This window comes from Hemibagrus wyckioides, unplaced genomic scaffold, assembly GCF_019097595.1.
Source record: "Hemibagrus wyckioides isolate EC202008001 unplaced genomic scaffold, SWU_Hwy_1.0 Contig23, whole genome shotgun sequence".
Lineage (NCBI taxonomy): Eukaryota > Metazoa > Chordata > Actinopteri > Siluriformes > Bagridae > Hemibagrus > Hemibagrus wyckioides.
The window spans coordinates 314,600-323,857 of NW_026690784.1; the positions used below are offsets into that span (position 1 = coordinate 314,600).

Here is a 9,258-nt window from a genome sequence, read left to right on the forward strand (position 1 = left end):
ATCTCTGTCAGGGCTCTCCTGTACGTGTGAGTGAGCAGGTTTTGTCGGCACGACTGCACACCACGTCCAGACCGGTGAGGCAAACTTCTTTAGAAAGCGGTAGAGCTTTTTCCTTAAGGGCATAGACAGAAGGCATGGTTACCTTACACCACTCAAATCCCACGCTACCTGAGGGCGGCGGTGGGGTTACGCATGAGTGGTAAGAAGATGACCGAGTCATTCGGCCAGACAAGGAGGAAGCCTGGCACGGGCACTACAAATGGTCTGCCGTGCGACTAACACGCCTTCCGCTTCACCAGCTCTACAGGAGACATCTAACCATTCCCAAGGAAGGAGGGAGCTCGGCCTTGGCTCGCGTCGGTCACTGACCTTGAATGGTCTCGGCTTAAGGCCCCGTGGTCAACCGCCACCCCTGTAGCCATGGGCGGAAGGAACGCTTCTGCTTAAAGAGGAATAAGAAATGTGTTTGAATCCACATTTTCTAAAGGTGGCTTTATTATTATTACTATTATTTTTTAAATTCTTTTTAACCAGTCTACTCTGATAAAAATATTCAACCTGATCTACCTAATAAAAATAATTATGTAGTTCAAGTAAGACTAGTCTTTGTATTTATTACTTAATTTTCTATATGTAAGAAATACTTCTTGCTCTAAATTTCTGCATTTCCTTAGTCATTATTTTGGGTTTGCTCTACTTAACTTTGAGAGTTTTAAAAGTGTATTTTTTATTGAAACTTAAACCTAATTTTTTTAAAGCTTCCATATTACTTAACTTTGAGTGGACCCTACTTTGTTTTTCTAAATGTACTAGTCACATTTGAAAGTTACATTTACTCCCATTTTCTGGTCAGGAACTAGGCATTTCCTATGCATTACAGGTAAAATATGAATTGTGTAATTATGCATTTTGAAATGCAACTTCACCCAGCACAAGAATAAAAGGAAGAGATTTTTTATTATATGCACACACTCATGAACAGTCAGTTCTTCCAAAATGCACTTGGTCCTGAATTTACACAACATGAAATAAAGTAAATACCAGATTTAACAAAACAACAACCACAGAGTAGTGCGACATGCATTGGGAGAACCTGAGAAAATGCTGTTTAACATGAACAACTGTAAAACAGGGAGCTTACTGTGACTACCTTCACTGACATCTGTATGGCTTTTAGGTTTGCAAGCTGACCTTGAGACTATGTACCTTAGAGGAAATGTTTTGTTCACATCCTCATTTTAGCACAGGGTTCTCAATCGTGGAGATCAAGGACCCCTGCCCTGCCCACTACAGATGACATAAACCAGGAGTCTTCAGTGAATCAGAAGCATGAAGACACCATCTGAGTCTCACTTCCACCATGAGAGTGAAGTGGGGAAAGACAACGTGAACAGGTATACAGAGCACTGATTAAATACAGTATATATTTATGACCCAGGTTTAGGATCTAGATGATAATATGTGTGGATGGGAGTATTCTACCTAATCTGGGGCATGAAGAGCTAATTGTGAGTGTTAGAGGAGCTAAACACGCAGCGCTAGCATGAGCATGTGAACTGAGTGCGCCATAGATTGGAAGGAAAACGGAACATCCACCAAAATATCCCCTTCTCAAATTTCAGACTCATCACCTGTCAACTTACTTCACATCCAGTACAGTAGGTGGCGATAATGATCCTAAGGAGTTATTCGCCATTAAACAAGAAGAAGAAAAAGAAGCAGCTCGACTCTCTGCTTGTCCGTCCATCAGTACCCAAAAGTAAAAATAAAAATATATATATTTAGCTGCACCTCAAACTGGAATGCCCGCAAACCACACATCAAGATAATAACTGAACTAACAAGTCAACACCAACAGAAAGTTTCAGTCAACAGGACCAAGCTAGCTATTGGCATTAGCGATTAGCATTAGCTGCTAGCGCTAATGCTATTGGCGCATAGAATATGTCATTTATTCATTAGCAATATTACAAAAAGGCATCAAAGCGCGTGACATTAGACATCATTCTCACAAACTCCCGACTGGTTTTCATGACAAGTATCTAGACAACAATATCAAGTGTGGTGTCATTTCTTGTTAGCATATTAGCCACAGCTACGAGCTAAAAGTGAACATGCTATACACTCACCGGGCTTTCGGCAAGAAAAGTAGCCCAATATCTCGTACGGCTTCCAAGAAGTTGTGGTTAATTCATTTTAATTCAAAACCAATTATTTTTCCAATACCACTTATCAATTATTTGTACCAATCACAGGCTTAGTAATGGCACAGACCAAGCTAGCGATTAGCATTAGCGATTAGCTGCTAACGCGATTGGCGTATAAAATATGCCATTTATTCATTAGCAATGTTACAAAAAGGCATCAAAGCGCGTGACATTAGACATCATTCTCACAAACTCCCGACTGGTTTTCATGACAAGTATCTAGACGACAATTTTATAATATGTATAATAATTATAATAATATTAATCCTCAATATTCTTAAATGGAGGCTTGTGCTCTAGTCATCTCTTAATTTTGGACAAACAAAATTTACATTAGTCCACCCTCACAGGTTTTTTTTAACATTTCACATGCTGAAAGTCTGAATTTGTCAAATGTCAGATTCATTCAATCACCGCAAAACAAAAGACTTGAAGAAACCAACTCGGGTAAAACAACAAATTCTGTGACCACATTAATAATCTGGGATTTTTCTTCAACTGCACTTTTTCCTATTTAAAATATAGAAAGTAAACAATAGTTAATTTAAGATTCTGTACTCTTTCTAGGTGTCTATTTAAAAGGTCAGATTTTCCTCATGTCTGATCTTTTTTACTGAAGCATGTGTTCAAGTGACACACTGATGCATTTGATCTAAAATGACTTGTAAGGTTTTGCATAAACTTGTGGTGTCCATGCAGCTCACATGCACACACTCATTTAAAGCAAAAAAGGCAACATGCTAAATGCTAGAAACTCAGAAAGCATAAATTTCAAAGATTTGACTTCAGGTTGTTGTCAAATAATATAATCTGTAAAACAAATTAATGTATTAAATAAAAAAAAAATGGCATTTGGACCCCACTATATATATTATTATGGCCTTAGCAAGGCTATAAAGTGTCCACCTTTTATATATTTCTTTTCTGTTTTGTACATCCCTTATTTTGAAGGCTAGTGTATTAATTTAAGTGTGTTCATTTTTGACAGAAATGGCCTCAATGTGTCTTAAAATGTGTGTTACAGTGTGATCATGTATAACAGTGCAGTGTGTGTTACAGTGTGATCATGTATAACAGTGCCACAGGTTATAAATGTGATTCACAGGATGAATGTCATGTCATATGCACAGACAGTGTACAATGCACAGTGTGTTCACAGCCTGTGCATATGATTGCAACAGAGCATAGAAATAGAAATCACATTCATTTAACTAACATTGTGTGTGTAATAATCGGGAGACTTCGCTGGAAGCAGGGACCAAACCCAGATCTCTGTGGTCGTCTCCAAAGTAGAAACATGCCCTAACACGCCCTCAGTCACATGACGTCAGTCACACGCCCTCAGTCACATGTCCTAACACGCCCTCAGTCACATGTCCTAACACGCCCTCAGTCACATGACGTCAGTCACACGCCGTCAGTCACATGACCTCAGTCACACGCCGTCAGTCACATGACCTCAGTCACAGCTGGTAAATAACACCTGAATAGCAGTGAATAAACCCCTAACTAGACACTAATAATCAATTAACTAATTATTAACTAATAATCGCTGCTATTAAAACTGATCAGAACTAAAGGTTGTGAAGTCTAAATGTACAAACTACAACAACATGACAGAAGTACACCCAATCAATACAGGAGCTTTCTGAACTAATAGATTTGATCAGATCATTAATCTCCAGCTTTTTTGGACAAACTCTTGCTAAATGTCATGCATGTGCACACCGGACACGGCACGTGCTTTTGCAGCTCACGGTCTCGCGCTCGTGCCGCTGTCCGGTCAGTAACCCCTCTGTCAGAAATACACCGTCTTTCTCATGGCATATGCAGGACTAAAACCCTACATGGGGAGCAGAAGCACGGTCTTGGTGCCGGACGAGAATCAGGGATCGATCCACTAACATTAGTGTCTGTCACAGTATCTTTAGGAAGCAGAAATCTGTACATTTCTAGTGCACAAGGCGCAGTCTCTGCTACTAGCTCGTGTGTAGCTAGCCTGAACTAGCTAATGTTAGCTAAATTAGTATTAGGGAGAAACTACGTGTTAAAAGGACGATAATAAAAAAGGAGAACTAGAACAAAAACCTTAACGTGTTTTCTCATCACCTTTGTTGCCATCATCTTCACTGAATTGCTACAAATCTACACAACAACAGCAGAACATTATAGAACGGGACTCTCCAACCTGTTTTCCTTTAAGAGCTACTTTGACTAAATGGATAATGTTTTCGTTTAGATCATTAAATTAGAGTTTTAAACACTTGTCAGTTTGAAGACACAAAAAATCTCTCTTACCTCAGTCTGAAAGTGTGAACCGTCTCCAAAGTAGAAATGATCAACCCTTCAGCAGTCCCACGTCACTGTTCTGATTCTGTAATGTCAGAACATTTCCATGGTAACCAGGGGCGTGGCTAGGGCTAATCCTTATCAATAGGTCTCGAGACCGGAAAGAGTTTAATCCAGCCCTGAATGTTTTATATAGCGTCAAATCCGCGCCATAAATATCGTACTCGTAAAAATAAATAAAACACGTGAATCACAAGGATGCTAGTTTGTTCTTTCCAGCATGCTAGTGTTTGTTATTCCAAAAATCACGCGTAGAATTTTATGCAGATTAGGGGGCGGGATAAAAGTCCCCATTGGTCCACTGCTCAACCTACTGCCCTATCACAGCCTATCAGTAAAGGGACGTCACTGACGCGCTACTCTGCCGGTTAGTGTTTGAACCTGTCTTAATCAAGTGAGAAGATTTAATTAATCCGTTTCTTAAATGTGTGTCTATTGTAGTATCGTGTCAAACTTCCTGTTATTAGAAGTATAATAACCCTGTTCCTTGTAAAAGTCAAAGTCTCTCTCTTTCTCTCTCTCTGTCTCTCATGGATAAGGACACCAGAAGAAGAAGAAACAGCAGCAACAAATAAATGACATTGTCCCCTATTCAGGGCTGACCACAGTTTAAAAACCCGTACTATGACGTCCTTCAGTTTTCGTGACACGGGTAAAGAAAATAATTGCTCAGTTCGATTCTGTGTATAATGACCCACAGGCATCGGGCAGTGATTATATATTTATACAAAAGCTGTACTTTTGTAATAAAAAGCATTTTTATTATTATATGTATGTTATATTTCTATAATGTATATTTTTAGCCTTTATATATTTTTATTTTACTCCTGCTTGGTCAAATCGTGGTCGTCATGGTTATGTTCAGAGTTGTCCACTAGAGGGCAGCAGAGATTTTGTCCCCCCCCCCCCATATATACACAGGTGTATTTGAATAAATTAGAATATCATCGAAAAGTTGATTTATTTCAGTAATTCAATTCAACAAGTGAAACTCTATAGTATATAGATTCATTACACACAGACTGATATATTTTTTATATATTTTAAGTGTTTAATTTTTTTTAATTTTGATGATTATGGCTTGCATCTAATGAAAACCCAAAATTCAGAAAACTAGAATATTACACCAATAAAAAGCTAATTAAAAAAATGATTTTCAACACAGAAATGTTGGACTACTGAAAAGTATGAACATGTACAGCACTCAATACTTGGTCGGAGTTCCCTTTGCATGAATTACTGCAGCAATGCGGCGTGGCATGGAGACGGTCAGTCTGTGGCACTGCTGAGGTGTTATGGAAGCCCAGGTTGCTCTGATAGCTTCCTTCAGCTCTTCTGCGTTGTTGGGTCTGGTGTCTCGCATCTTCCTCTTCACAGTACCCCACTGATTCTCTATGGGATTTCTATGGGATTTCACAGGGTTTGCTGGCCAATCAAGCACATGGACACCATGGTCCTTAAACCAGATGTTAGTACTTTTGGCAGTGTGGGCAGGTGCCAAGTCCTGCTGGAAAATGAAATCAGCATCTCCATAAAGCTGGTCAGCAGAATGAAGCATGAAGTGCTCTAAAACCTCCTGGTAGATGACTGTGGACCTGATAAAACACAAGTGGACCAACACCAGCAGATGATACGGCTCCCCAAACCACTCCCCAAACTTTACACTGGACCTCAAGCAACTTTGGATTTTTTGCCTCTCCTCTCTTCCTTTAAACTCTGGGATCTTGATTTCCAAATGAAATGGAAAATTTATTTTCATCTGAAAAGAGGACTTTGGCCCACAGAGCAACAGTCCAGTCCTTTTTGTCCTTAGCCCAGGTAAGACACCTCTGATATCGTCTCTGGTTCAGGACTGGCTTGACACAAGGAATGTGACTGACTCCAGCTGCAGTCCACTCCTTGTGAATCTCCCCCATATTCTTGAAGGGGCTTCGTTTCACAATCCTCTCAAGGCTGCGGTTATCCCTGTTGTTTCTGCACCTTTTCTATCACACTTTCTTTCCATTAAAATTTCATTAACGTGCTTGGACACAGCACTCTGTGAACATCCAGCTTCTTCAGCAATGACCTTTTGTGTCTTACCCTCCATGTGCAGGGTCTCAATGACCGTCTTCTGGATGTCTGTCAAGTCAGCAGTCTTCCCCATGACTGTGTAGCCTACTGGACCAGACTGAGAGACATTTAAAGGCTCAGGAAACCTTTGCAGGTATTTTAAGTTAATTAGCTGATTAGAGTGCGACACCATGAGTCTCCAATATTGAACTTTTTCACAATATTTAAATTTCTTTAAAATTTTAAATTCACAGTTTTAAAAATGGATTATTAATAGTCATGCACAGTTACTACAAGTTCTGAAATAATATTTATTTTTAATTTAACAGTTTTTTAAATTTTGACTGATTTCTCTCATTACCGCAACACCGTCCACAATTTACAAACATTTTTTCTTTATATTTTGAAGAAACCTGACATTTTTTCAAAATGACGTGACAAACCTGAGAGAACATCATTTTAAGATTCTGCACATGCATTTAAAATCAAAGTACTATATCTCTATTAATTAAATTAACATCTAATAATCATGAGTTTCGGTAATGAGGTTAATTATTTCGGTAATGATAATAAGTATACTAGTCTGAGATAATGCAGAAAGAAACAGATAATATTTACACAATCATGCATTCAAGTTCAAAACAGTTTCATTGTCCAGTGCTTCAAAAATACAAAAGCCAAAAATAAAAAAAATTAAGAAAAACATTAAAACAGGAATAAACAGGACAACATTTCAACGTTTACCTAAAAAACATGAAGCATTTTACCATGGTACTAAAAAATAACTGACCACTGTCTTTTTTTCTTTTCATGTTGCTTCTTAGTCAGCTCTTCAGTTTTCTTTATTTTTCCAGTTTGTTTTCGTTTTTGATTCCTGGAAGCGGAAAGAAAGCATTACATTAAATTAGTCTCATAACATGGGGAAAAAACATTTTATGTATACGTGTGTGTGTGTGTGTGTGTGTTCTATACTGGGCCTGAAGTTGTGGGGTGGGGTAGAGCTTAATTTTGAAACGTGGACTGGCGGTCCATATCCTCCACCTCCTGTTGAGGTGGCTTGCTCATATGTGTGTGCATATATGTTACAGCATGTGTGTCCAACCAGCATGGGAATGCAGCCCAAGGTTGTGAAACACTTAGGCCGAGTTCACACTGCACGATTTTCAAAGTAGTCGGATCACTGTTGTTTTCATGCTGCACGACTGTCTGGGGGAGCATTCAGTTGCTGCTGTGTGGCGCATAGCGGTAAAGGGGAAGCACACGCACGACGAGGGTGGGACTCGAACCCACGCGTGCAGAGCACAACAGATTAGCAGTCCATCGCCTTAACCTCTCGGCCACCTCGTCAGGTGGCAGCGCTTCCAAGGAGCCTTGTCAAAAGCAGGGGTTTTCTAATGGCGTGCGGGCTAGGAGGGTACCTTTCAATGATTTGTATGCAGGTATTGAGGCATGCGGTCACGTAAACTGAAGGGTGCAGGCTAAGCGTTCAACAAGAACCTAAGAGTTCTGTAGCATGCGAGTTTTTCTGCTCTCGTCTCGGACCAGGGGGCTTTCAGACCTTTTACCTTTCAGGGGCTTTCAGACCTTTATCCTGCACTATTTCCACGTTTTGCTATTTTTAAGTCTGAGGCATAAGTTGCAGAACTGTGCTGGTGGACTACACTGCCTCCAGCTGCCGAAACCCGGGATCGAACCAGGGACCTTTAGATCTTCAGTCTAATGCTCTCCCAACTGAGCTATTTCGGCATCTCTGTCAGGGCTCTCCTGTACGTGTGAGTGAGCAGGTTTTTGTCGGCACGACTGCACACCACGTCCAGACCGGTGAGGCAAACTTCTTTAGAAAGCGGTAGAGCTTTTTCCTTAAGGGCATAGACAGAAGGCATGGTTGCCTTACACCACTCAAATCCCACGCTACCTGAGGGCGGCGGTGGGGTTACGCATGAGTGGTAAGAAGATGACCGAGTCATTCGGCCAGACAAGGAGGAAGCCTGGCACGGGCACTACAAATGGTCTGCCGTGCGACTAACACGCCTTCCGCTTCACCAGCTCTACAGGAGACATCTAACCATTCCCAAGGAAGGAGGGAGCTCGGCCTTGGCTCGCGGCCGGTCACTGACCTTGAATGGTCTCGGCTTAAGGCCCCGTGGTCAACCGCCACCCCTGTAGCCATGGGCGGAAGGAACGCTTCTGCTTAAAGAGGAATAAGAAATGTGTTTGAATCCACATTTTCTAAAGGTGGCTTTATTATTATTACTATTATTTTTTAAATTCTTTTTTAACCAGTCTACTCTGATAAAAATATTCAACCTGATCTACCTAATAAAAATAATTATGTAGTTCAAGTAAGACTAGTCTTTGTATTTATTACTTAATTTTCTATATGTAAGAAATACTTCTTGCTCTAAATTTCTGCATTTCCTTAGTCATTATTTTGGGTTTGATCTACTTAACTTTGAGAGTTTTAAAAGTGTATTTTTTATTGAAACTTAAACCTAATTTTTTTTAAAGCTTCCATATTACTTAACTTTGAGTGGACCCTACTTTGTTTTTCTAAATGTACTAGTCACATTTGAAAGTTACATTTACTCCCATTTTCTGGTCAGGAACTAGGCATTTCCTATGCATTACAGGTAAAATATGAATTGTGTAA

At 40.0% G+C, this 9,258-nt stretch overlaps 2 non-coding genes across 2 annotated transcripts; both read right to left on the reverse strand.

Moving 5' to 3' along the window:
• Positions 1 to 7,873: 7,873 nt before the first annotated feature.
• Positions 7,874 to 7,955, reverse strand: trnas-gcu (transfer RNA serine (anticodon GCU)). The gene has a single exon. It is a non-coding gene; the product is annotated as a tRNA-Ser (tRNA).
• A 326-nt stretch (positions 7,956 to 8,281) lies between these two features.
• trnaf-gaa (transfer RNA phenylalanine (anticodon GAA)) lies at positions 8,282 to 8,354 on the reverse strand. The gene has a single exon. It is a non-coding gene; the product is annotated as a tRNA-Phe (tRNA).
• Between the last annotated feature and the right edge of the window lie 904 nt (positions 8,355 to 9,258).